We start from the raw sequence: 25,785 nt of genomic DNA on the forward strand, positions 1-25,785 counted from the left end.
AAGATAGGTGGGAAGTTTTCGCGGGGTGTCAGTAAAATAACGAAAATGCCCTCAAGTAGTTGAGCGGTTTAATGCACCGGTAAGAAAGTTGACTAATAATTTGACTTTTGATTCTCCTTTACATTTATACTCTTTTTCAATTAATGATGTTCGTGAACACAATCTTCTATATATGTTAATTAAGTTTGTTTTTCTTTTTATACGATATAAATATTTTGAATTTGTTATAATTGTTTTATTAATGTTAAAATGCCATATCATTCGATCTTCATTTTTTTATTAATGTATTAAAAACTTGAAATTTTCTAAAAGATTTAATCACTTAACCACTTTCACATTTGGTTGTGTACACATATTTATAAGCTTCTATTTGACGCAAATTCTTCTAAAGTATGTTATTATTTGGTTTTATGATAAGGTTTATTGAACTTGAAATTTAAATTATTATTTTTTATCCGTTAAACCATTAAACTCGAAATTTATTTGTTTAAAATATCATTTTACTCAAAATTATCAGGTTTCTAGTTACATTATTGATGTGTACATTGACTTCTGATAGTCAAAGGTTTTTATAACCACATGGATTGACTTATGATAGTCAAAGGTTTTCATAGCATCATGAACCAAACTATTGTTATTAAAATTAACAATCGTATGTTGGGCTACCCGAGAAGGAAAGAGAAAACTGAAAACCCTGTCTCTTTCTCCCTAATTTGTGGTTTCCTAGTTACATTATTTATGTGTACATTGACTTCTGATAGTCAAAGGTTTTTATAATTACATGTTTTTTCTTTTCAAACTTTTTTTGCTCTTAAATCTTAACATAACATGGTTGTTCCCATATTATCACTCTTGTTGATCCTAATCTATATCTTCCTTCCACCATCAACCCTAGATCAGAAGATGAATCGTGTTTAACCCATCTATTTGATTCCTTTCTAGACCCTATCGAAAACCTTCATAATCGGACAAAATTCGCTTTCTCAAACCTATGTTTCAATTTCAATTCCAACCTTATTGGAGCCACTTGCAACAATGGTCGAATCTACAAACTCTCCCTCCAGACCTCTCTCTCTCTCTCTCTCTCTCTCTCTCTCTCTCTCTCTCCCCCACACACACACCTAACATCTCCAATTGTACCAACCTACAATCACTAGATCTTTCCAATAACTCCCTCATCGGACCTTTCCTCGGCTAACTTTAATACCTTGTCAACCTCTCCTCCAACGCTCTGACATCAGCCCACCTTCCCTTCCTATGTGCATTTGTCTCAATGTCATTGAACTCCACGATAACATTCTTACCGGCACAATACCATCGCAACTTAGATCTTTGGTGAGATTATATATTTCAATGTTTCTAATAACAAATTATTTGTTCCTATTTCGATGAGATTGGGAAACAGGATGGGGTATGTAACACCCGAGATTTTTATCAAAGTGCGGCGCAACATATGGGTTTTCGCGACACACAAGTTAAAGGAAAAACGTGTAGTGGTTAGTTTAATGAGAATCGTGATGTGGCAGTAAAGTTGCGTGTCACGCTTGAGCTGTTTGGTGAAACCTTAATTATTATACCTTGGGCCCTATGTAAAGGCTTCTTTCTCTAAGGTTTGCCTCATTTGGCAACCCCCATCTCCATAAACGTTCTTCCTCCCAAACCCTAGACTCTTTAGAGATTTTTGAGCTTTGTTTTTTCTTTATGAAGATTGGAAGAAAAAAGGATATCGTTCTTGGTGCAAGGAGCTTGAGATTTGTTATTTTCTTTATGAAGATTGGAAGAAAAAAGGATATCGTTCTTGGTGCAAGGAGCAACAACTTAGATCCAACATTCTCACATCTTTTCTACACCATTGTGATATATCTTCTAGATATAGATTAATGAGAATTTTGGTATATTTTGGTCCCTTCTGGGTATTCTTGGAGTTTGGAGAACTCCAGAACCTTATGGATGTTCTATTTTACTTCTGGACTTGTAAGGAGATATAAAAATAGGAATGCATGTACTTCCCTTTGTGTCATGCATGAGTTTTGTTCCTTGAGGAGTTAGATTTAGAGTTTTGTTGAGATTGAGCCTTTAAAAAGGATAAAGTTAGAAACTTTATCCATTTGTTAGAAGAACCAAATCTGAAAGTTTGAACCCTTCTTCTAAGGAATTAAGTACTTAACAAGAAAATGGATTATGCCTCGGTAAGCATGCCACAACCAAGGAAGACTCGTGCCTATGGGGGGTTGATGGTAGAACAACACGATAGTTGTAAGCCAAGAATACTCATTTGTGAGGGGTTTATGGTGGAACAACATGAGACATGTAAGCATATAATACTCATTATCGATGGGGGAACATCAGAGAGTCATGAGTCCCTAATGTTGACGAAATGACACGAGAGTTGTGAAGCCCTGTGATGATGGAACGACGCGACATTCGTGAGTCATCGTCGTATGTTGTTGGCGAAACAACATTAGAGTCGTGAATCCTTGTTTGTATGCATTATATGTGTATTGTGTTATGTAGTATTATGGGGAACTCACTAAGCTTCATGCTTACAGATTTTAATTTAATGTTTTTAAGTGGTATTATTGTTAAAGCGAATGGTCCAACTTGATTGTACCGCACACGTATCATTGTTGATTTATGTTTTGACTTTCGTTGTTTTTATTATTCTGATACAGCTTATGATTTAAATCTATGCTTTTGAAATAAGTAGATACTTGGGGTTTTATGAAAAATGGATTTGAATGTTGTACTCTTAATTTAGAAGAAAATTTTGGTTTAAAAATTTAGGACGTTACAAGTTGGTATCAGAGCTCTATTTGGATGAACACTCATGTGATTCCAAACTCATACTACGATCTCAAAGATTTTTACAAACATTTTTGTAACGTCCTAAAATTTAAGACCAAAAATTTCATTTTCATATTAATAAAATAACCGATCAAACATGTTTATAAAAGCATAAAGGAAAAACATAGTATGTCAGTCAAACATCCCAAATACATCATAGTCAAGTAAGACGGAAATCATGGTGTGTGTGTGTGCGCGATGAAATCATCCCGAGCTCTTCCCCTTCGATCCGGAAGTACTTAAAACATAAACTGAAAACCGTAAGTACAAAGCTTAGTGAGTTCCCTAAAATACCGCATACCATACATATCTGCTAGCTCAAGTTTGTTCCGGGTCTATTTCAACATCGGGTCTATTTCACCGCCGAGTCTATTTCAACTCATGTGTCGGCCCAAGGTTGTATTGGGTCTATTTCACCCCAGGTCTATTTCGCCCCCGGTTCTATTTCACCCCCAAGTCTATTTCAACTCATGTGTCAGCACAAGGCTGTACCGAGTCTCTCTAAAAACTCGAAATTCCCAGGAGGATCTTGAGTTTCTCCTCCACTCTTGGTAAGTATCTTCATCCTACTTCTAAATATTCTACACTCCTTCATTCGAATCATGGATTTCTGATACAAATATCATCATATTTGTTCTTAGAATCTTCAAATCCTCAAGCAACCTCCAAGTGTTCTTGACTTGGAAACCTCTTTCCTTCGACATTCATCTCAGAGAACCACACAAGGTGAGTTCATACCCCTATATTTTCATGTTTTCTTCAAGTTTTAGGGGGGGAATACAAGTTATAACACCAAAAACTTAACTAATCTCAAACATCAGCTTTCAACAGGAAAGCTCAGTTCCATTCACAGACTGTTTTGAACATCTTAAACTTTTTAGTTTTCAAAACTGTGCAAGGTGCAAATAGTTCAGATTTATACCTTTCTAATGACTATTTGCACATCTCCATACGATTTTTCTACAATTTATGGCGATTTTTACAAAACTGCCTATCAATCCAGAAACAACTTCGGACCGGTCTGTGAAGTTGAGCATTTTCACACAAGTTAGAGACTTCTAAAACTCATAATAAAATTTATGAACAAACTAGACATATTTTCTAAACCCTCAGAGTTTACGGATTCAGTTTTCGACTTCGTATGATTTTTCTAAAACAGTGTAGAAAAGTTAAAAACTAGTTAAATAGCTTACAATATTAATAACACTTTGTAACATGTTGAGCAAAGTGTATAACAATAAGTTTCTAAATGTTGAATGTATTTCTTGTTAGTTTAACATCATAAACAAAAATTAGTCATTCATGATAAGGGTTTTCATTTACTTCGAACACGTACAATAAACTATAATAGGTATAGTTTATGGATTTTACATTACAAACATACTACATAAAAGGGGATTTATTTCCACCACATAAAAGGTTTTACATTCAAACCACACGTAGACTCGTTAACGTAAATTGTGAGACAATTCTTCATTGTACTCTTAGAGTACAGGTTAAAATTCCTGTAAGTTATAATCAGAGTCTCTTGTAGGGAGAGCGTGATAATTGTATACAGATTTATATTGGGATTGACACCCCACACCTTGCTGCTAGCTACAGTGGGACATGCAGGTCTACGGGTGACAAATGTCATAACATTTTGACGTCTGAAAAATGTTATAGCAGGTTCATCTAGTTATAGTATGGTTATAGCGACTCACATGGGGAGTTAACGACATTTCAAGTTTACGGGAAATTCCACTTTAAAAAGGGGGTTTTATATATTTAAAACTGCATACATCGTTACAAGTACAAAACACACACATACATTCGGTCTTGGGATTTAAGACTACATAACATTTTATAAGGAAAATATTGGATTTTTCTTGAGTATGCATTACATTTACAAACACGTTACAAGTACGAAACACACACATACATTCGGTCTTGGGATTTAAGACTACATAACATTTTATAAGGAAAATATTGGATTTTTCTTGGGTATTCATTACATTTACAAACAAAGGTTTTTCGAACTCAGCATTCAAAAGCTTATGAACTCACCAACTTAATTGTTGACACTTTTTCAAAACTACTTGTATTCTCAGGAAATAAGTGAAACATGTAACCAGCAGCTTTTGAGGATGGGACGTTAAAATGTCAAATAATTCATTTTGTCATCATAATGTAATTGATTTTTTAAACATGTAAACTCATACTATGGTGTAACGTTTTCAATTATATTTATGATGGTTGTATTTGCTTTGGTCACTATTATATTTGTTGTTATGATACTATACATGAAGTCATCCAACCCCCGGACGTTTCCGCCATCCTTGGTTTGGGGGTGTGACAGATTGGTATCAGAGCACTGTGTATAGTGAACTAAGTATATCGAACCACATAAGATATACAACTATAAATACACTGGGACTAAAAGTCTATGATTTAACATTTTCAAATAACTATACTTTTAGAAACAAATAGTTCCTTGTTAAAAAGTATGAATACATGCACACATGCTAGTATAGCGTCATATCTAGGTCGATACAAAAGTAAAATGAGGAGTTGGACACTACGAGTAGACCTTGGGATATGTAATCAGACTTGGGATGAATATAGTCTGATCAAGTATATTTATCCGATGTGTGACTAATGTATGTCGGGGAATGGTCGTAGTGAGCAACAAGCCTAAAAACTTCTCATACAAGAAAATCGCTAAGACCAAACATAACATTTAAAAATACTATAGGAGTATTTTGTGATACTATAACTTATGTGAAAACTAAACAGATCCTTGCTAGTAGGTCTATAATCACTAAGTGGATACGCTAAAGTTATATATAACTTAGATGTCATAGACTTAGAATCTGTGATCATTGCTTTACTTCATGTTCCTTGTTTGGTTGTGGTCTTAGAGTATGATCACTTATTCGAAGGCCTATCATATCTTTTGTTAAGTATATAACTGGTATGCATTATGTCATTATAGAAGTAACTAATGAGAATCAAAACCCTATAAGTATTTATAGGAATATGACTATATTATATGCCTCTTACCCCTCCTATTCTCACACGGACATCATGACAAGATTCAACTTACCAGGCAACCCCTACTTTCTGAACCCGAGAAAGGGTGGATGGTTAGGAGAAGAACCAGAAGAGGATCCCAAAAGAGGTGTTCGAGGAAAGAGCCCGAAGAAGACGAATGGGAAGAGTAGGAAGTGGAGCCAGAGGTCATCAACTCTCCGTACATAGCCCGGGTTCCCGCGAACCGTTTCAACTACATCGGACATGTGCCCCGTTGGGCAATCGTGATCGAGGGGTGGAGTCGTCAGCAACGACAAGCGATCACCATTTGGAGACCAACGAGGTTACTATGAATTCAACCAGGGGGGGGCTGACAGAGCCCTCCCGGTGATGGCCCAGCTGATCACGAACATCGGGGATCAAATCAGGGAGGCTGCAAATCGAGTCCGGGAGCTACATGCTGCTACGGACACTACCATATCACGTACTCGAGACTTAGAAAGAGACTACTATTTCAGAGACCAACTCATTAAGGACCTTATCGCCGCTCGAGCGGAGGCAAAGAAATGTCAGGAAAGGCACTCAGCACTCGAAAAGAGAGTGGTCGCAGCCAAGCGAAGGTTGGCAGAACTACGGGGCGCATCAACTTCGTAGTCGAGGGATTTATTTGCTGTCAGAACTTTTCCTTGCAATGATGTGATGTAGACCTGCATCAAGGTCAAATTTTCTTCAAAACTATATATACTAGAATCATATCAATGAAATGGGCATACATATTATTTCATTGGGGGCACTGCCACTAAATTCATAACAATGTTTGTCGTTACTAAGGGTTAATTTACCATTACTTAGTGTATATAATAAAGTTATATATAGTTAAGAGTCTATCGACTCAGAAATGGTGTGTCCGCCTTAGATCTTGTTCCTTGTTTGGTTGTGGGCTTAGGGAAGACCCATTAGATTCGAAGGTCTATTAAGTCTTAATTATATATAACTAAGTATACATCAATTGGTGGTAGGAAGGACCTAGCATGGATCAAGTTACAAGATTTCATTTGGAACAGTACTACTAAAAATTCATAAGTTTATTATATATAGACTTTCATTATGAATTGTTTTCAGAACACCATAAAAATCGGAATATGATACACTTAGAGCTAAGATAAACTTAGTTAGATAACTCACAACGTATGGCCATTTCTGAAGACTCATTATCATCTCACCTTTTAAACATTATGGTTGAAAGGTGCCTTTTTCGTAGACCTATAGGGTGCGATCATACCAGCATTAATGCATCGGATCCCATCGGAACTCCTCAGCTAAGTGTGTTTGGGCAAAGATAGTAACTAGGATGGGTAAATTTAACATTCGTACAACACCTACTTCTACCCATCACCATAACTTCGTCGCAAGAATGTTTAGCAGGAACATCGAGAATAGTTCAGTAAAGTGCGAAATTTATATATGTGTATATAAATTGTAAGGATATAACTAGAGGTAATCATCCCTACTCACGAAATCGATTCTCGCCATGCAACAGAGTTATGTCTTCACAAGGAGGTAACCAGCCAACTAGCAAGGCACAAATCCTGCAGATAGACTCTGCTACTTTTCAAGTTGCGATCACGGCAGTCGTGACAGCCGTCATGGTGCAACTCAATTCTAACAATGCCAGCGGAGACAGAGGCGGTGCCGGCAATACTAACCGCAGTAACAATCAAGAACACCAGCGGGTGACTACCAACGAAGACGCCTCAGACCACAAACCTAAGAGCAAGAAACGAAAGTTTTGGAACAAGAACGAACACAACCTATCTTAAAAACTCGCTAAAAGACAACAATCCGTGGCTGCCCCTGCAATTACAACAGTAGTCACGACACATGCCTCGACATTAGCCACAACATCTGTCACTCAAGCACCGGACATACGATATATTGGAACACTTCCAAAGTGTAACTACCATCACAAGGGGGTTTGCCGGGTGTTGCACTGTAAAAATTGCAACAGGAACGGGCATACTACCCGCTTCTGCAGGACCCAGACCCAGCACATTGCTTCAACCACCAATACCAGTATAAGTCCAGTGTGCCACCTATGCGGTGAGGCGGGACACTTCAAGAGAGATTGTCCAACCGAGAGGAATGACGAAGGGGCAGGAGGAGTGTGACAACTGAACTAACAGAAGCAGCAAGGAACCTTCTTAGGACTTTTGGGAATAGTTCAAAAACAAGAACATTTAAGTACCATGTGTTTGTAATGTACGTGGTATGTTGCTAAGATTATCGTCTTTAAAAGAGTAGTTAAAATACTCTCTCGTTCAATCAAATCAGAACACTTATATACATCGAGCGATCATAGAGAGACCTGTTAGGGATCATAATATGAAGTATCATCGCTAGCTATCAGAACACATTAACTATCAGTACTAGTTGCTGCAATGTGAATCATCTGCAGTAATAATAACACCGACCAACACAGAACGTACTAACAAGAAACACAGGATGCTCTAAGTCCCTAACAAATTTTCCATTCGAACACAACCTAACACATGTTTTACTAGGAAGATCTGATGTCGTCATTCGATATGGATTGGTTTGGTCCTCACCATACCAATTGCATGTGCTACGAAAAGATCCTTCGCTTAACCAACTAAATATCGAAACCCTCGTCTCTCATAACCACAAATCCGACACGGACCCCCGGGTCATCTCTCGTTACGAAACCTCGAAGTACTCAATAGAGGAGTATTATGCCATCTGAAACCTTTCCGAAGTATTCCCAGCAGACCCTTCGGGAATATCACACATGCAGCAGAAAAAGTTCAAGCATAAAGACTGGGGACGAATACAGTCAACCTATCACTACTAAGTGTTTACGCGAGGACGATATATAATTAAGATTATATGGACATTGGATGTGTGTTTCTGCCCTATTTCCTGTTCCTTGTCTGGTTGTGGACTTGGGGCAGAGTCACCCATCCAACTGTCTTACCAATCTTAATTATATACGGCTTGTATGCACAAAGTGACGACAGATGGACTAGGTATGAGTCCTACCATGAACTCCAGGACAAAGCCACCCTGGACTACGAGTGGACGTTCTACCGTTTGAATGAGTCTGGTCAAGCAAACTGAACCCATACATTCCCTACCGATCTAAACAGCAGACGAGATGGTGAATATCCGCTGGAACGACAAACGAGAATCAAAAATCACTTAGATAGAGAAGCAAGAAACCGCCCTCCAAACGCTAAAGCAGGCCCTATGCAGTGCTCCGAGGAGAAGTCATTACTTATGCCTCAAAAACGGCTAAAGACGTACGGGGTCGGCTAGGTCACACATGACCTCGAACTAGGAGCAGTAGTATTCGCCCTAGAGATCTGGAGGCACTATCTCTACGACACGAAATGTACAACCTTCACCGATCATAAAAACCTAGAAGGCAAGAGCGGCGGGGCACATTATCTGTGACATCCCCTAATTTCTCGGCCAGAAAAGACCGATTTCGTTTATGCTTTTTAAAATAAAATCAGAGTAATCCTTTTAAAAGGTGTTGCGGAATTTGTTCCCATAAAAACATGATAATTATATTATTAAATCATTTCTGAAGAAATGTATTTTATTCACTTAAACTATTGGGATGTCATCGTCAATACAGAAACATAAGCATAAACAGAACTTACACACACTTACACTAGTGATCTACATCTCTTCTAATCTCTCAGTGTAAAATAACTTCGTATCGATACCTGTGATACAAACAAACTGAGTGGGTCAGGCTTGGGAGCCTGGTGAGCATATAGGGTTTTCAACCCACAATAAATAATTTATTATGCTTAAACATCAAACAATCAACCCAATTACCCAATCCCCATTATCTTATTTATTTCTTAAGGATTTACCCTAAGAATCAAATCTCACTCATTCCTAAGGATTCATCCTAAGGAATAGGCATGAAGTCCATCACTGCCCAAGGTTCATACAACAGGCACTACGTCACATAGTCGCCGGGGTTTATACAATAGGCACTACGTCTCATAGTCGCTAAGGTTTATACAATAGGCACTACGTCTCATAGTCGCTAGGGTTTATACAACAGGCACTACGTCTCATAGTCGCCAGGGTTTATACAATAGGCACTACGTCTCATAGTCGCCAGGGTTTATACAATAGGCACTACGTCTCATAGTCGACAGGGTTTATACAATAGGCACTACGTCTCATAGTTGCCAGGGTTTATACAATAGGCACGAAGTCACATCGTCGCCAGGGTTTATCTAATAGGCACGAAGTCACATCATCGCCAGGGTTTATCTAATAGGCACGAAGTTACATCGTCGCCAGAGTTTATCTAATAGGCACGAAGTCTCATAGCTGCCAACGTACTAAATACATAGCTACCAACGTACATCTATACTGTACTAAATTCATAGCTACCAACGTACATTTATACTGTACTTTTATCCCTCATACTTTATCTACCCATGTTTTACCCAACATATTTGAAGATAAAATATATATACATTTTAAATCATTTTAAACATGTATAAAACATTCATTCAACATCCATCTCAAATAAACAAACAACATATATACACATATCACGTATTTTTATATAAAATACTTCATATCTATGTGTAAGATGAAAGTGACTATACACTCACTTGATTTAATGAAAATCGGACAGCAATTCGTTTCCTAAAACGATCGTTTCTAATAAAACCAGGAGTTTTATTGAGAAACCGGGCTCTGCGAGGGCCGGGCTTCGAAACCGAAAAGATAAATTTTTTCGGGCTTCACGGGCATTTCGTGGCGTATTCCGGGGGTTATAATCGATACCGGGGCTTCGGGGGATGTGAAAATAGCCAAAATATTGAAAAAGGGGCCAAAATTGCCAATTTTCCAAAAGTACCCGGAAGATCTCGCAAGCCTTCTATATATAGGCCCAAGGTTCGGACCCGAAGCAGCGAGAAGCAGACACGCGTCGCAGTCTGCGAGGTTCGGAGGCTAAGGCGGTGCGAGGCTCGGACCAGCTGCGAGCTTCGGATTGGTCAGCAGCCTCGGTTCGGACAGATGCTCGCTTCGGATTGGGCCTCCTCCTCGGTCGAATCAGAAGCCTACATGCGGGTCGGATCACGTGGGTTGCATGCGAGGATCACGTTGCTTCTTCGGACACCTGTGCGACACGCGTCGCTTCTCGGACATGCCACACAGCAGCTTCGGACACGTGGCCAGCTCTGAGCGAGGGTGACGTGGCAATCACTAATCATACGATTTTTCTCGAAAATTGTGTCAAATCTTGTAAAATCCATAACTTTCTCATACGAGCTCCGTTTTGGACGTTCTTTATATGCACGCGTAGAAAAAATTATGCTCTACAACTTTTGTTTAGACTTCGTCGGAAAATTTTCACTTTATTTTTTATATTATTATTTTTAACAGACCGGGACAGGAAATCCGTTAAAAATTCGTAACTTCTTCATCCGACGTCCGTTTTCGTCAGACTTTTTACCGTTGTGCTACTAATGACGAGACCTTCAATTCTCGTTTAGGTCATGTCGGCAAAAAATCACTCGATCTAAAATTCGAGTTTTTAGCTGTCTGCTGCTAAGCCGAAACTTCGAAAAATCATAACTTCCTCATACGAAGTCAGATTTGGGCGTTCTTTTTATCGAACTTCTCGGTTTAGCGAATACTACGAGTTTCGTTTAGATCACTAAGGCTAAAAAGTAGTTTATCAAAAACTCACTTTTTACGACATTCGGCACCGTGCCGGTTTGTCGCGAAACTTCGACAGGTCATAACTTCTTCGTTATAACTCGGATTTCGGCATTCTTTATATATCCGTAATCCTTGTCACGACTACTACAACTTTATCAATAAATATCGGTTTTATCTAATATTTATTTTCGACGCTCATTTTTAATCTTAATTAATTAAATCCTAATAATTAAGCATAAAACACATAATTTTCACATAATTCCTTTTCATTTCTCCAAAATGAGTCACAAAGGTTAACCTAGACTATCATGTCAATATTAATGTCTAGCCTAGAAACACGGGCATTACATTATCCCATGAACCGAATCTGGACACCGAAGTTGGTGGATTCAGAGACGTCGTCACGAACGAAGCACACAAAAACTCGCTACTCCGTTCATCCAAGCTCAGACAAGATGTATCTAGACCTCAAAAAGTGATATCGGTGGCCGAATAGGAAAACTGACATCGCTACATATGTGGGCAAGTATCTGACTTGTGCCAAGGTCAAGATAGAATATCAGAAGCCTTCGAATTTCCTACAACAACCAGTGATACCCAAAAGTAAGTGGGAGCGGATAACCATGGAGTTCATAACCAAGTTACCCAAGACAATGGGTGGTCTCGATGCCATTTGGGTAATCGTTGATAGGTTGACCAAATCCGCGCACTTCCTACCAATCAAAGGAACCGACAAGATGGAGAAATTTACTAGAACGTACAACAAAGAGATTGTACAACTGCATGGTGTGTCAATATCCATTATCTCTGACAGAGATAGTAGATTCATTTTGCGATTCTGGCAGTCCTTCAGGGACTAGGCTAGACATGAGTACGGCCTACCACCTACATACCGACGGACAGAGCGAAAGAACTGTTCAAACCTTGGAAGATATGCTAAGAGCTTGTGTGATTGACTTCGGTAAAGCGTGGGATACCCTCCTACCGCTCATTGAATTTTCATACAACAGCAGCTATCACCCTAACATCAAGGTCGCTCCATTCGAAGCTCTCTATAGCCACAAGTGCAGATCACCGCTGCGATGGACTGATGTAACATCCCAAATTTCGAGCCCAAAAATTTCATTTTTAATTAATTGATTTATAAACTTCCATAAGAAAACATAGCAAAGACATATCATTTCATAAGACCAATATCCCATGTCTGAAAACCCAACCATAAATATAATAATGTCAGAGTACAATCCCAAGAATCTCGTAATGCGGAAATCCAACGTGTGTGTGTGATGTGCAGCTACCGCGCCGGCTCTTTCCCCTTCGCTGAAGAGGTACCTGAAACAAAACTGAAAACTATAAGCACGAAGCTTAGTGAGTTCCCCCATCATACCACACACCATACAATAACATACTGTCAGGCAATTCTGGGGTGCATGACTACCCAGGTCAAGCCATTCTGGGGTGCTTGACTTACCCTGGTCAAGCCATTCTGGCGTGCTTGACTTACCCGTCGGTCTATTTTGCCCGACTACTGGGGACTATTTCACCCCCTACTACTACCATATAACACACACGTACTGCCAGACAATTTTGGGGTGCCTGACTACCCAGGTCAAGCCATTCTAGGGTGCTTGACTTACCCGTCGGTTCTTACGACCGACATACGAGGACTATTTCACCTCCTATTACTATCACATAATATCATAACATAAGCATACTGTCAGACAATGCTGGGGTGCCCGACCTACCCTTTGGTCCTAACGACCGAACTTGGGGACTATTCTCCCCCTACTACCACTATCACATATAACATATCATACTAGCACATAAACATATCAGGTAGTAGCAACCCTAGATGAATATCACAAAGACAATCATCTATCATACAACTCCTACTGGTGGGCCGGCATTGTGGCCGTAGACCCACCGCTACTGGAAGGTAACTCACCTCGCAAGGATGATTGCTGAAAAACTGATCGGCAGATGTCTGACTGCTGCTCCGGTGATCCTCCAACTATAAATCCATAAAACACTTAATCAGACACTGATAGCTACTCTTAGGGTAAAATGACTATTTTACCCCTGACCAAGTCAAAGTCAAAGTCAACTTCCAGTTGACCTGACTCGTCGAGTTGGGCCGCCAACTCGTCGAGTCCCTATCCTTTCATCTGCCCTTCTTCACGCCCCTACTCGTCGAGTTTAGGAACGACTCGACGAGTCCTCCTTCTAAAACATCCTCGACTGAACCTTCATCCGACTCGCCGAGTTGTATGAACAACTCGTCGAGTTCATCCCCATCCTATGAACAAGTCTGCCATTGACTCGCCGAGTTGTATGAACAACTCGTCGAGTTCATCTTCGAACGTTGGGAGATTGCCTTGGACTCGCCGAGTCTGTTCATGTACTCGCCGAGTCCTATGAACTCCAGGACTATGGCTTATCCCAATACGTTGGGTCACTCCCCCGGACCCTCTAAAACCTTTCCAGCACTCCGATGGGTCTCCTTAACCCATAACAGAAAAGGGGAGTCTAACCTCGGACTCGTCGAGTCCAAGAACGACTCGCCGAGTCAATACAGTCCAAGTCTATATCTTTGATTTCTGGTGTACAACTCTTGTCCAAATGATAGATCTAGGTCCCTAAACTCGATCTAGCACGTAAAGTTACGAACTTTACGTGCATGCATGAGACTTTGAGCCTAAAAGGCTCTAAAAGAGACTCTTAAGTTGCATGGGGGTTTCCATGGGTGCAAAAGCAACCCTTTTCTGCCTTGTAACTCCCTCATGGACCCAGATCCGAAGCCCCAACCCCCAACCAATCTTGCAATCATGGTTGGTTACCAAAAATGGCTTATAAAAGCCCTAAATCTCCCCAAAAAGGGATCTAACAAATGAACAAGCAAGGTATCGACTTTATACCTTCTGGGAACTGCAAATGATGCACAAACTTGAACTCCCTTGGTCTTCTCTTGACTCCTCTAGGATTCTCCTTCTTCTTTGAGTTCAAAATCACCAAAAAACACCACATATGCCTTAGCTCTTTACACAAACAGTTAGGGTTTGCTATGGGGGGGTTTCTGGAAGCAATAGGGACGAAGGGTGGCTGAATGAGATGTTTAAATAGGGTGCAAACCCTTAGATTAGGGTTTTGTCCAGTCAGAGTCTACTCGTCGAGTCTGGAAGCCGAATCGACGAGTCAGTCATTTAAATCCCAAATCAAATCCACTTCTACTCGACGAGTTGGGCCTTCAACTCGCCGAGTCCCATACCAAAAACGCAAAATACTTGAATAAAATACATACCAGGAACCATGTGCTACAACTGAAATAGGAGATACACAGATAGCAAAGGGGCAAGTCCATAACAGCACCCTCATTGACCCTGAAATCATAAGGGAGACTACGGAAAAGATCGTACAAATTAGAGAAAGACAGGAAGCATCTCGAGATCGAAAAAAGAGCTACACAGATACGCGACGCAAACCCTCGGAATTCCGGGTTGGTGAGCGAGTACTACTGAAGGTCGCACCATGGAAAGGAATGATACGTTTTGATAAACGTGGGAAACTAAATCCAAGGTACGTTGGGCCGTTCGAAATCATTGTCAGGATTGGCCCAGTGGCATACAAACTTCGACCACCACAAGAACCTAAAAATGTACATCCGACCTTCCACGTGTCAAATTTAAAGAAGTGTCTGTCTGACGAAGCTCTTGTGATACCACCCGACGAAATCGAAATCAATGAGAGCCTCCACTTCGTAGAAGAACCGGTTGAAATCATGGATCGAGAAATCAAAAGAACAAAACAAAGTCGCATTCCCATCGTGAAGGTCCGTTGGAACGTTAAACGAGGACCCGAGTACACCTGGGAACGCGAAGAGCAGATAAAACAAAGATACCCACATCTTGTCCCCAACGCATGAAGTCCCAGTCGAAATGCTAATTTCAGGACGAAATTCTTTCTAACGGGGGGATGATGTGACAACCGTCAATTTTTGGTCAAGACAAAGTCAAATAAAGTCAAAAAGTCAAACCGGTCAAGTCATCTAACCCTTGTATATTAGGGTTTACAATATGTTTTCTATTGTACAACGCACCATCTTAATACAAAGTATCGCTTAGAGGTTTCATGTGTTCAAGAAATCTAAGCCCTAATCAGAATAAGTGATGTAACGACTCGATAAAACACAACTACATACCTTACGGGGGTGTATAACACTCATAACGAGGCATAACGGGGTTTACAAACCTTGCATTACGAGGATAAACATTAACAAAGGTCACAAACAAAATCTCTCCCAAGTATCTCTCAAAATCTCTTTTTAACTTTTTCTAATCACTCAGGGCATCCCGACCCTTAACTTAGTAAAAAACCACTCGAAACGGGAAGATTATGAGAAACCCCAGCCATATAGGGCCGAAACCCCTCTAAGAACCGAAACCTCCCTTAGGAACCGAAATTGGCCTTAAGGACCGAAACTACTCCTTAAGAACCGAACCCTAAGGACCGAACCTGCTAAGAACCGAAACTCCCCATAAGTCCGAAACCACTTGAGGACCGAACACCCCCCTTCGGTTCGGATCAGGCCCCTTCGGACCGAAGCTTCGCCTGCTTTCGGTTCATTTCGCCTTCGCTTCCCACACAACACTTTCGCATGCAAGACTTCTCGGACCGAACCTACTTTTAGTCCTCAGCATTAGGAACTGAAACCTCGCAGGTTCGCTCCTCACTTCTCGATTTTCGACCACTTTCGCTTCGTAAGCTCGTTTTTGATGATTTTGACGGGGAATTTTCACCCAAACCCATATTTAAACATATTAAACCCCATAAATCCATATTTTAATCATATTTTGGGGAAAATTTTAACTATGGATAATATATTTTGTACAAGATATTGTCTATGAGTGTTGACCTTTCCAAGAAGCTATGACACCAACCACTCCCATACCCACTCCATGACAAATTCATGTCACTATTCCCATCAGCCCTAGTCTATTCATTATACTCTCACCCTTCTTCAACAAGTTTCCTTAATCCCATACATACAAAGAGTCAATACTTCTCACATCCTTTAGATCTCATTCATTTCCACCCAAAAAGTAAACTCATTTCTCTCTCTCACATTCTCTCTCTAAAAACTCGAAATTCCCAGGAAGATCTTGAGTTTCTCCTCCACTCTTGGTAAGTATCTTCATCCTACTTCTAAATATTCTACACTCCTTCATTCGAATCATGGATTTCTGATACAAATATCGTCATATTTGTTATTAGAATCTTCAAATCCTCAAGCAACCTCCATGTGTTCTTGACTTGGAAACCTCTTTCCTTCAACATTCATCTCAGAGAACCACACAAGGTGAGTTCATACCCTTACATTTTCATGTTTTCTTCAAGTTTTATGGGGGGAATACAAGTTATAACACCAAAAACTTAACTAATCTCAAACATCAGCTTTCAACAGGAAAGCTCAGTTCCATTCACGGGCTGTTTTGAACATCTTAAACTTTTTAGTTTTCAAAACTGTGCAAGGTGCAAATATTTCATATTTATATCTTTCTAATGACTACTTGCACATCTCCATACGATTTTTCTACAATTTATGGCGATTTTTACAAAACTGCCTATCAATCCAGAAACAACTTCGGACCGGTCTGTGAAGTTGAGCATTTTCACACAAGTTAGAGACTTCTAAAACTCATAATAAAATTTATGAACAAACTAGACATATTTTCTAAACCCTCAGAGTTTACGGATTCAGTTTTCGACTTCGTATGATTTTTCTGTGATTTTTCTAAAACAGTGCAGAAAAGTTAAAAACTAGTTAAATAGCTTACAATATTAATAACACTTTGTAACATGTTGAGCAAAGTGTATAACAATAAGTTTCTAAATGTTGAATGTATGTCTTGTTAGTTTAACATCATAAACAAAAATTAGTCATTCATGATAAGGGTTTTCATTTACTTCGAACACGTACAATAAACTATAATAGGTATAGTTTATGGATTTTACATTACAAACATACTACATAAAAGGGGATTTATTTCCACCACATAAAAGGTTTTACATTCAAACCACACGTAGACTCGTTAACGTAAATTGTGAGACAATTCTTCATTGTACTCTTAGAGTACATGTTAAAATTCATGTAAGTTATAACCAGAGTCTCTTGTAGGGAGATCGTGATAATTGTATACAGATCTATATTGGGATTGACACCCCACACCTTGCTGCTAGCTACAGTAGGACCTGCAGGTCTACAGGTGACAAATGTCATAACATTCTGACGTCTGAAAAACGTTGTGGTAGGTTCATCTAGTTATAGTATGGTTATAGCGACTCACATGGGGAGTTAACGACATTTCAAGTTTACGGGAAATTCTACTTTAAAAAGGGTTTTTTATCTATTCAAAACTGCATACATCGTTACAAGTACAAAACACACACATACATTCGGTCTTGGGATTTAAGACTACATAACATTTTATAAGGAAAATATTGGATTTTTCTTGAGTATGCATTACATTTACAAACACGTTACAAGTACGAAACACACACATACATTCGGTCTTGGAATTTAAGACTACATAACATTTTATAAGGAAAATATTGGATTTTTCTTGGGTATTCATTACATTTACAAACAAAGGTTTTTTGAACTCAGCATTCAAAAGCTTATGAACTCACCAACTTAATTGTTGACACTTTTTCAAAACTACTTGTATTCTCAGGAAATAAGTGAAACATGTAACCAGCAGCTTTTGAGGATGGGACGTTAAAACGTCAAATAATTCATTTTGTCATCACAATGTAATTGATTTTTGAAACATGTAAACTCATACTATGGTGTAACTTTTTCAATTATATTTATGATGGTTGTATTTGCTTTGGTCACTATTATATTTGTTGTTATGATACTATACATGAAGTCATCCCATCCCCGGACGTTTCCGCCATCCTTGGTTTGGGGGTGTGACACCTTAACACGTAAAGTTGGCAACTTTACTCCTTTGGAAGTCTTAATGGGACCCAATACTTGATTTTGACAAATAAAACCCATAATAAGAACCCTAACTCATGCATGGTCCAATACAACACATCAAGATTGCATTTTTATCCACAAGGAACCTCAAAATTGCTAAGATATATCATCCCTAGCTTCTGGAGTAGCTCATACTCACAATCATGACACAAGGGACCATAAAATGCACAAAACAAGCCCTAACTAGATCTAACATAATGAACCATCGAGTTAAGAGCTTTATACCTCCAAAAGTTTTCCAAGTTGGTGATAATTTTGGATCCACAAGCTCCAACCACACCAATGTAACTTCCAAGAGTTGTTCTTCCTTCAAGATCATCAAAAACACCTTTAAAGGTCACTTCCAAGCTCAAAACACTCAAATGGCAATTAGGTTTTCGTTCTTAGGGTTTGGAGAGGTGGAGGCTGGTCATAAGAAGGTCGAAGAGCAACTTAAGGTGTTTAAATAGGGCAAAGACCCTAAAAATTAGGGTTTTCCCCAGGTGACTATACGCCCTACGTACTTCCACGTACGCCCTATGTGCTTCCACGTACACCCCACGTACATGGGTGCCTCCGCGACCAAGCTATCGAGCCAGTACTCCCATCATACTCCTAGCGTACGCCCAACGTACTCGACTAGGGACCAAAATGCAAGAGTTTTAAGGTTAAGGGAAAAAAGGAAAAATACATTAAATTCAAATGTTACAAATTTTTAAAAAGAATTTTATACAAAGGAGGAAAGATGTGATGCGTACATACATTTGGAGCTCGGAAAGGAAAGTAATTCCCAAAATATCCATACTTATGATATATTATCATATGTGATATGTTAGAAATCCATGCTAGTATGTAGGCTAAAGATATTTCCAATAACTTCATGTTAGAATTGCTTGATCTTTAAGATGCTTTGTTGCCTTAGGATTGTTTGTTATGTGTTATTTGATGCTCATGCTAATATTAACTAATTGTTAAGTAAATGCTTTAGAATTGTACATAATTAGTATTAAATAGCCATAGAATTCTTGATTCGGCCTTATTGTATGTTCTTGTCTGATAAATACCTTAGGGTAGAGATATACATTCGAATGTCTAACTTATACTTGATTATTTATGGATTGTATTTGTTAAGCGTGTCAAACCCAACAAATAAAGGGTACAAATGACTCCTTAAACACTACTACTATGCACTAAAAACGTAGTACAAGGTAAGTAGGGTCGATCCACAGAGACACGGGACAAGTGTTTATACCTTTTTGCGTAAGGTACAAAAATGGTCACAGAATGGAGGGAATTTATAAGCAATGATTTAAACTATAGAATAAAGCAATAAGTAAATGATTGATTAAGTGAAATAAGTTCAAGATTTGTAAGTACTCCAACTCTATGCAAGACAAATTAGCAATGTGATTCCATGGATGACAAGATATTTGTTTAATTCTATCTAAGTTGGTACTTGAAAGTGTTAACAAGCTCTAACACGTCCCATTCACCACAATAATTAACCAAAACAAGCTCTTTGATTAATCCTAACCTTACCAATCTAATCTAAACAAACTCTTAGAATTAGGTTGAAAGATTGCATTAAACTTTATGTGAATGTTCCCAACAACACTCAATACTCCTCATAAGCTCGGGAGCATAAGAATGTGTGAATAAGATTTACACTAAATTCATTCAATAGAAATCAGTTTAGTGCTTGTTACCTAGTCCAATTTACAAAACAATTACGGATTTTGCAATTAGATAACTTGAATGATCTAACCCTAATTCAAATGGCCAATAAGAATCACAATTAGAATCAAACATTCGATTGAAACAAAATCAAATTCACTAGATAGAAAATTGAAAGAAAACATCAAGTCATATGATTGAAATCACAACTAGAAGTCAAGACATAAAGTTGGAGAATCTAGGGTTCTAGCCACTCATGACTAGAACAAGATCACAAATCTAGAAAATGAAATTAAAGTTCTTACAAAATGAAATCAAATGTTCCCAAGTGTTAATCAACTTCAAAATCCTCAAGAAAATCGCCTTCTCTACTCCAAAAGTCGACCCCCCAAAGTAAAAAGTCGGTTCCCCCCCTTTAAAATTGGTGAAAAACTGCTTTAAAACCCGCATTTACGTTTACACGGCCCGCTTAAATTAACATTGTCATTTACACGGCCCGCGTAAACGCAAAAATATACTGTGCAGAAATCTACGTTTACACGGCCCGCGTAAACGCAAGGCTTGCATTTACAAGGCCGTGTAAATCTATGTAAAGCCAAAATCTTCATTTCTTTGATATCTTGCTCCTCGGTGCTCCGCAAGTCCTGAAATTTTGTCTGCAACTTTTATTTACCTCCTCCAACAATATCCTACCTCCAAAAGTCCCTGAAATATCACAAAAGTATTTGAATGAAATTGCCTCATGAAAAATCCCGAAAAACATGCAAAATGCATGAGTTTAAGCCTATATGCAATGTACTTTTATGAAATAAAGCTACAAAATGGGTACATGAAATGCACCTAACAAATCTCCCCAAACTTAAACCTTTCTTGTCCTCAAGAAAGAACAAGAAAATTTAAACCGGAGAAAATAAAATAAAAGAGAAGAAAAGAAAATCAAAGTTAAACTTTTTTTTTTTTGAAACTTGATGCAAGAAATCAAAACAAACATGAAAAAATGTATCCAACCCAATTAACCCTGTTTTGTACCATAGTTGAGAATGTACCTGTCATGCCTTGAGTCAACTTGGCTTTAGTCTCAAAATATTATATGATAATAGAAATAAGACTTTGGCCACTCCCTAATACAACTCAACAGAATCAAAGATCACAACACTATTTCCCTTTCAATATCATCAAGTCAATTCTTGGAACAAATTATGGTCTTACTCTCGTGAAATTATATGTGACAAAACATGCTCAACCATCTTTGTTTCATAAAATATAACAATGCCCGATTCCAGCTATTTGTTGATCAACAACAATCTTTTTCTGAAAAATCTTTTCTAAAAATTCCCTAATATTTATCCAGATTGGTTACAAACTTCAAACCACTTACACCAGTCAAAGTAATTAACATTCAGTCCAATGTCATAAGTTCAAATCCAAGTCCAAGGGAATCTTTTGACAGCCAAGTATTTTTCCTAAACACAATATTCAATTAAACTATAAACACAATTATATACAAACTTCTTAATTATATTTTTTACAAATAAAACTCATGGCTTTCTTTGAAATCCGTGTAACGGGCTTCCAACCAACACATCCAAATCAAATGACCTTAGTGTGCTATATTTAAAGAGATCCCTCGGGTTTACTTGCCCGAAGCTCAAAGGCCACAGATTAGCTTTATTTGCTATTATTAAGTTCATGACTTTCTATGGAACCTATGTAATGAATTTTCAACTCAATCAGTCCCAAACAATTTAGCTTTAGGCGATTAGATGTAAAACACCCCTCAGAGTTTACTTGTTCGAATCCCAAAGGTCACAGATTAACTTAATAATAGTTTTTTTTTTTTTTTTTTTTTTTTTTTTTTTTTTTTTTTAAGCAACACAAATACAAATAACTAAGTTAACACATAACACTCTTATTAATTAATTAATTTATTTGGCCAATTTCTTTATATTTTCGTCCTTGACTTTTCTATTGTGGGACATCTCACGGTCTATTACCGTGAGGACTTCTAAGACATTTTTCAAGGGACTAAAGGTTAACATGCAAAGACCCGTAAGTATAGTTGAAAGCTATGTCCCCAAGCAGGGTATATAAAAGGGAATGAGTAGAAAAGACTTTTTAGAGCGCTGGAAGGCTCGGGACATTAAAATGTTGCATTTTTTTTATTTGGCATTTTAAGTTCAATTGAGCACTTACTACTCATAAGACCAGTCATATGTCCCAAAGAATCGACTCATACCTGCTGTTATGCTCAAATGTTGACAATCTTCTCACTTTCTGTTTTGCACAAGTAGCTTCGGGAGGTGTGTTCGTGTGCGATTAACTTGCTTTTAGATTTTCAATAAAAAGAGCAAGTCTAATCTCAAGGCACATGACTCATTTACCAGCTCAACTGTTTCGAAAAGATTCGGTTGCTTGGGATTGGATCAATTGTTTTTTTTTCAAAGAATGCAATGCAAAAATTTGGATGCAAACAAAATGCAAAGAAAATAATAAAAATTAGAATAGAAAGAAAATCTTTTTGGTTTTTGAAAAATTTTCTATGCAGAAAAATGAACAAGAAAATAAAAATTAATGCAATATGTACAAAATTAATGCAACCTACATGCAACGGAATTTATGCATGGATGAATGCCCCTCCCCAAACTTAAAATATAGCATCGTCCTCGATGCTTGGAGAGAGGCATAGTAGGCCTATTAAGAGTCGGATGGTGGAGGATGGTAGCTGATTTGGGAATGGGTCTAAAACATTCACAAATGCACACCAATTGAATTTTAAGTAAAATATGAACGATTAAAGATATGGAAAGAATTTACCAAATCTTTCTTGGTGCCTCACAATTGTGGTGTGAACCTCCTCTTCATCCTCCCCAAGCTATCCGTGAAGTATTTTTGGAGCCGGAGATTCATTTTCTAGGCATAAAAAATAAGTTTAAAACCATTTGGGACATTAAAAAAAAATTGAAATTTACCAAAGACTAAAAAGTTTTAAAAGAAAGAAAAAAAAAACTTCGGGTTGCCACCCGATTAGCTGCCCTTGTTTTAAGTCGTTGGCTCGACTTGGCCCCTGAATGTGCTTTGTTCTAAGTAGGTGGGCCTTTACAACACATTAACCTTCTCGCCACTTCCTTCAATTGAAAACTTATCTTCTACCTGACTTTTTTTTCTTTTTTTTTTTAAAGCACCTGCTCACAAAATGCTTGGCATAAACAATTAGTAACACCGTGTCCCCGGCAACGGCGCCAATTTGTTAAGCGTGTCAAACCCAACAAATAAAGGGTACAAATGACTCCTTAAACACTACTACTATGCACTAAAAACGTAGTACAAGGTAAGTAGGGTCGATCCACAGAGACACGGGACAAGTGTTTATACCTTTTTGCGTAAGGTACAAAAATGGTCACAGAATGGGGGGAATTTATAAGCAATGATTTAAACTATAGAATAAAGCAATAAGTAAATGATTGATTAAGTGAAATAAGTTCAAGATTTGTAAGTACTCCAACTCTATGCAAGACAAATTAGCAATGTGATTCCATGGATGACAAGATATTTGTTTAATTCTATCTAAGTTGGTACTTGAAAGTGTTAACAAGCTCTAACACTTCCCATTCACCACAATAATTAACCAAAACAAGCTCTTTGATTAATCCTAACCTTACCAATCTAATCTAAACAAACTCTTAGAATTAGGTTGAAAGATTGCATTAAACTTTATGTGAATGTTCCCAACAACACTCAATACTCCTCATAAGCTCGGGAGCATAAGAATGTGTGAATAAGATTTACACTAAATTCATTCAATAGAAATCAATTTAGTGCTTGTTACCTAGTCCAATTTACAAAACAATTACGGATTTTGCAATTAGATAATTTGAATGATCTAACCCTAATTCAAATGGCCAATAAGAATCACAATTAGAATCAAACATTTGATTGAAACAAAATCAAATTCACTAGATAAAAAATTGAAAGAAAACATCAAGTCATATGATTAAAATCACAACTAGAAGTCAAGACATAAAGTTGGAGAATCTAGGGTTCTAGCCACTCATGACTAGAACAAGATCACAAATCTAGAAAATAAAATTAAAGTTCTTACAAAATGAAATCAAATGTTCCCAAGTGTTAATCAACTTCAAAATCCTCAAGAAAATCGCCTTCTCTACTCCAAAAGTTGACCCCCCAAAGTAAAAAGTCGGTTCCCCCCTTTAAAAATGGTGAAAAACTGCTTTAAAACCCGCATTTACGTTTACACGGCCCGCGTAAATTAACACTGTCATTTACACGGCCCGCGTAAACGCAATGCTTGCATTTACACGGCCGTGTAAATCTCTATAAAGCCAAAATCTTCATTTCTTTGATATCTTGCTCCTCGGTGCTCCGCAAGTCATGAAATTTTGTCCGCAACTTTTATTTACCTCCTCCAACAATATCCTACCTCCAAAAGTCCTTGAAATATCACAAAAGTATTTGAATGAAATTGCCTCATGAAAAATCCCGAAAAACATGATGCATGAGTTTAAGCCTATATGCAATGTACTTTTATGAAATAAAGCTACAAAATGGGTACATGAAATGCACCTAACAGTATTCATGAGGCAACTGTCGGCATCAACAAAGAATTCAAGTGGTACAAGAGCAAGAGTGGGAGAAATCTTGGACGGAGATTCTAGGAAAGATTAGATGTGTGTGCTCGTATGAGCACCTAGGTGTATGTTAGAAAATCTAGTGATGGTTGTATGTAGTGAATTGGGAACTTTGGGGCAATTCTTAGGATGAGCATGAATAGGTGTGGAAGGTAGTATGGGCCCATACTACCAAAAGCACAGGATACGTACCTGGATCAGGAAAAGTTACAAATTTACTAAGGAACAAGTAGAATTGTTGATAGTGTGGGATACCACTATGAAATGGTATTAGCATGCTTCCGTCTATACATGCAATATAGTGATGTCTAGGTTGGGAGATAACACTGTGAATTTTTTATAGCCTGCTTTAGGTGGTATTGTTGTTAGATGAAAGGCCCCAGCTCGACTGTACCGCGTGCGCATCACTGTTGATTTATGTTTGACTTCCCTTGTTTTTATTATTCTGATATAGTTTATGACTCAAATATATGGTTTTGAAATAATTGTATACTTGGTTTTCTATGAATTATGGTTTTGGATGTTTTACTCTAGATTTAAAAGAATTTTTTGTTTGAAAAATTGGGACGTTACAGGGAACTTACCCATATTCAATGTCATCTCATATTATTGTAATAAAGATCTTTATGGGTGTTTGTTGCCTATGGTAAATAGCAAAGGGTTATCGGTGGTGGTGATTATGGGGATCAGGTTGGGAAGTGGGTTGTTGAGCTTGAGTGGCTGGCAAATCGGTCAATCATATCGTGTTTTTGTAACAACACCAAAAATCACAACAATTTTAAAATTTTCAAAACAATCCAAAATCATAAATGTTTACAAAATCATTGTTTCCAAATTGTTTGTCAATATCAGAGTATCCCAAAATCATAA

General features: G+C 38.0%; 1 pseudogene; it reads left to right on the forward strand.

The window, feature by feature from the left end:
* Window positions 1-828: 828 nt before the first annotated feature.
* Window positions 829-25,785, forward strand: LOC145126360 (receptor-like protein 44; annotated as a pseudogene).

Source organism: Lactuca virosa, chromosome 7 (genome assembly GCF_052849685.1).
Source record: "Lactuca virosa cultivar CGN04683 chromosome 7, Lactuca_virosa_CGN04683_v6, whole genome shotgun sequence".
NCBI lineage: Eukaryota > Viridiplantae > Streptophyta > Magnoliopsida > Asterales > Asteraceae > Lactuca > Lactuca virosa.